Raw genomic sequence first — 5,000 nt, forward strand, 5'->3', positions numbered from 1 at the left:
CTACAAGTTGACACACCGTTTCCTCTTTGACCAACTGAAACACTACACACACCATAACTTCACTTGTCATCTACATATCATGTAGACTTGACATCTACTGATGCACACACACACACACCTGGCCTAACCTGTCACACTACATCATACACTCATAAAACATCTTCCTACACTCATCAAATTCATCAAACTCAGCTGTCAAAAAAAGTCCGTCCTATCTACTACTTTCAGTTGATATCCACATGGACAAGTTGACATTAAGTAAAATGTATTAAGGCCTTTGCTGCCAGCATTAATTGTTTTCCGTGCATATATTAAGTGTCAAAATGTGACTCTTATGTGTCGGTGTAGTGGTATAGGCTTTGTTTGTGCGTGAAATTTTACCTGTATGAGTCATGTTTCACACAAAAAGCTCAAGCAGTGGAAAAGTGTAATAAAACATGCTGTTGTAACTTTGATATGTACTACTTAATGGTGTGCCATGATTGACAAATTTAATAAATGACAAATGTATTATTAGGGTATGCACTGTACGGTCATAAATGTCATAAAGACTGTGAAATATAAAATATGTATCAATGTATGTGTCTGTGAGCTGCTGAGATACTTCATGTTTTTATATTTACTTTAAATACTTCAGCAAAAATACAATATTTCATCTCTTCTAAAAGACTTGAAGATGGAATCTCTTACTGTCGGCTCTTTTTTACCACAGTAAAACACAGGATCTAAAACTTGAATACTCAAGTAGATATTTGGGTGCCTCATCCTCTTGAAAATCGGGTGTTTCCTGCTCAGAAAGAGGCAGTAACGAGATAACAACTACAGTGGCACTCCCCAGTCAAGGTGTGAAGTTTTCACACCTACTATTTTCAGTCCCAAGACCAAGAGTAAGCTGAGAAGATAGGATAGAGAGATAGCAAGGGTATGATTAAAAATCAGGGAAAATCAAAAGGATCTCAAGAGATGGGGTAATTCTGAATTGACAATAACCTGTGAAAAGACATGTCATAGTCATGAACCATGAAAGGATATATCACAAAATATAAACCCACCCTAAATGATTTAGAAGATAACACAGCAAGTAAAAGAGAATTATATAAAAAGGAAGAAAACGGACATACCAAGGCAAAAAACAAAAACAAAACAAAAAACCAAAGCAATTATAACATTATCTCAGATCATTCAATCCCCATGGTTGGCAAGCCGGTCAGTAAGTTTGGACTTTCCAGAGTTTTTGGGCCACCCACACTAAATACCCTATGGTGCAATAGTGGCTATGGGGTGATCAGTGTGATCAGGTTGTATGGGTAAGGAGACTTGGGAAATAGGTGGCTACTATGCCGCGCTGGACTTTGAAGCTATGCATGAGAACATTTGAACTGTTTGTGTGGTTGAGTCTAGTGTAGACGATAGATGTTGGGTGCGCTGTGGTGTGAGGTTGGGTTAAAATTGGTTAATGTTGGATATATGGATTTTTATCTTATCCTGAGATTTTGACTGTGGAATGACACAATATTCTTTAACTTGTGAGGTGGATCCAAGTCTGTCTACTCCAGAGAATATTTGGATGGGTGGTGTGATTGCCCCTGGAATACAGTGTAGCTTTAGATTGTTGGCTCCTTTGCCGTTGGTGGCTTCTTTGCAGCTTTGCTGCTTTGCTTGTACAGTACAGTTATAGTAGAGAACAGGTGTGGAAGGTAATTACATTTAGGCTACTCAAATTATTTTAATTGAGTTGCTTGTATCACTAATGTGCTGTATTTTTAATGAACCTTTTTACTTTTACTTCTGTACATCTTGACTCACTTGTTTCACACAATTACACACCTAAGCCTGAATACTGAGTAATCAGATGAAGAGAAAAAATGAAAATGCATACAAATATCAATCAGTCAGAAACGAAGGGCAACATTTGTAGATTTTGTTCAGCATTTTCTCCATTTCCCATAACATACCTCTCCTAGATCAATGTGTTAGATGATGATTGGTGACAAGTGATAGTTCATTCAATAAATGAAATATTGTCTAAGTCTTGAGAGGTCAATACATCAAAGAATCTAAGTGGCTTTCAAACACATTGCATTTGAAATTAAGTGTGTTTGACTTTGTAGGTGAGGTACTGAATTTACACAATGTAGGCCTAGTTGCATTTTCCGCCTGTATTTTTTACACATTAGAGAAAGTTGGATGTGGCGTTTGTACATTGCAGTTGATTATAGAGTAGCTTAACATTTTAACTTTTTAAAATTGTGAATTTGAATATGAATCTAGTTCTTTAAGCAGGGTTGATGTAATTGAAAAGGAATGTAGTGCTGATGAGTGTTTGGTGCATTGTGACACTGAAGTATATTACATTTGAAAGGTTCGACACTGGTGTAAAATAACTAATAACTTTTACTCAAGGTACTATAGGCTACTATAACAGACTTTTAACATTGTAAATAATATATGTTTCATGAATAATTTGACATTTTAAAATTTGCCTTTGGAAAAGAATGGAAATTGTGTTTGTTCATGGTATTTTTTTTTTTAAACTACTTTACATAGCCTTCCCGTGTTGGATTAATTTGCAGCATAATGGCCGGTATTGTGCTAGACACAGAAGCCATGCATGAAGAAGAGCATTTAAGCATTTAGGTATTTAATTCTCGCGGGGAATGTTCTTTGAAATTAGCAATGTACCTTTACAAGAATAATTTTAAAGAAATACGTTTTCTGGTTGGGACTGGGCAGATAGTAAGTAGAGACCTTTCCATTTGACTCCTGGATGAATAAACAAGCCTTTACAGTTACAGATATATACTCCCATCTGCTATGGTGCATTTGAACAGAAAATTACTTAATCCATGTGACAACCATGTTACAGTAGCATTTTAAAATGCATTATATGTTAGGAATCCCTTTTAAAAATTACACACCCCAAGCATTACATTAATTTCCAGGTGAGATGACAAAAAAGTTCTGTACTCTATGACATGACATAGTCATGACTGAATTGGACATAGGCTACCCATGTCCATTACACCTCTCAAAACTTTCACAAAATCAAATGAGTTAGAACAAGCCTTCAGACATCACTCTGTCTAAATCACTAAGTAAAAACAACTACACATGGGCTTCTGAAACAGTGCAACCCCCCTCTCTTGAAACTGAGGTGTCACCATCCTATTCACTAAAACACCTTAAAAAGGCTGGCCTCAAACCAACAACTACCATGCGTAGCTCGGCCATAAGAGAAAAATACATGTTGCATGATGCAGCGTCTCTATTCATTTGAAGGGAAATTAACACCTTTAATGTATGCAGAAAAAAATGATATCTTTGTTTTATAAATCATTTATTGAATCGCCCTGTCTTTTGCTATTGTTGTATGGTTTGGTAACCTAAAACTTGCTGAATGCAACAAGTTGGGTTGACTCGTCACAGAAGCTGGGAAGGTCATAGGGGAGGAGCAGACTCCTCTCAGCGCACTGTTTTATCACCACATCCAAAGGAAAGCGGATGCAATTTTAGACTATGTGGATCACCCTCTGTATGGGGAGTTTGAACTTATACCATCAGGCATAAGGTTTAGAGTTCCAAAGCAATGGACTTAACGTTGCAAATGCTCCTTTATTTACTAAGCTATAACCATGTTGTTCAAAAAAAAATTATCCTCTTGTTCAATATCATCAGTTCATTTTTGGATTTTTAATTGTGTGTATTGGTTCCAGTCGTATGTCCTGAATGTTTTTAAATACCTGCTACAAACCAAATTTCACCTTGGGGGCAACATAAACTGAACTTGATGTACTGAAATGTGTTAATGCGGCCTAAATCCTCCTGAAATTGTAATTGCAAGTCTGAATACACACAGAGGGAGACCTGTTTGTATCCTCTCGGCCTCACATTAAGCATTAATTGCCTGGCAGGATGCTCTCACTCAACCGCCTGCAAAAACAGCCACCTTGGTGATCATCTGGTTGCAATCAAGCGGGATGGTCGCAAATCTGTTTGCGTGCAACCAACACGTAAACCACATACACGGACAGGGTAGTCACTCTGATTGATTTGTAGATATACGGCTACACGCACACGCACTCACACAGAGACTGTGACATTCATCACACATACTGTGGCAGGGTAGTCAGTCTGATTTGCAGCCATGGCTATACGCACATACACACTGGGGGACTATAGTCACTTACACCCTCTGAATTGTTTTCTCTGCACAACAGAGGAATGTTATGTGTGTGTGTGTGTGTGTGTGTGTGTGTGTGTGTGTGTGTGTGTGTGTGTGTGTGTGTGTGTGTGTGTGTGTGTGTGTGTGTGTGTGTGTGTGTGTGTGTGTGTGTGTGTGAGAGAGAGAGACAGTGCCATTATGGTATTCCCATACGCTGACCATTACACAAACACAAACTTCCTGATACATACTATACTATATCTTAGATGTATCTGTCAACACTTGTTCCAGGTCATGTTAAGACCGTCTACCTTAACTGACAGAGCATGTTTTTCTGCACATGGTCTATCCCAAGTCACAGAATGTCTTTTTGCACAATTACCTTTTTACATTTTTTACATATTACATTTTCACATTCCTTATCTTTACTATTTCTATTTACTATTTTCCCCTCCCTGACTATTCCTGTGTTATTTGTGTCTTGAAATGTCCATGTGGGCATTTGTTTATTTGTGTATTTATGTAAGCTACTGGACACCTGAATTTCCCCCTGGGTATTTATAAAGTTACTCTACTCTATTACTCTACTAGACTTACTAGAATGAATGAATCGCACCCCAACACATTTACAATTAGGAAACCAACTGTGAGAGGAAGTACACTTACACCCTCTGAATTGCTTTCTCTGCACAACAGAGGAATGTTATATTTTCAGCAAACTTAGAGTGAAAAGAACCATATGTCATGGTACCCCACTAGTCACTGCACCGTCTTACCAACTGTAGCATTTACTATTGAATAGCCACAGTCTGGCCATGCTGAAACTTCCACCACACAT

Source organism: Engraulis encrasicolus, chromosome 24, assembly GCF_034702125.1.
Source record: "Engraulis encrasicolus isolate BLACKSEA-1 chromosome 24, IST_EnEncr_1.0, whole genome shotgun sequence".
NCBI classification, from domain to species: Eukaryota; Metazoa; Chordata; class Actinopteri; order Clupeiformes; family Engraulidae; genus Engraulis; species Engraulis encrasicolus.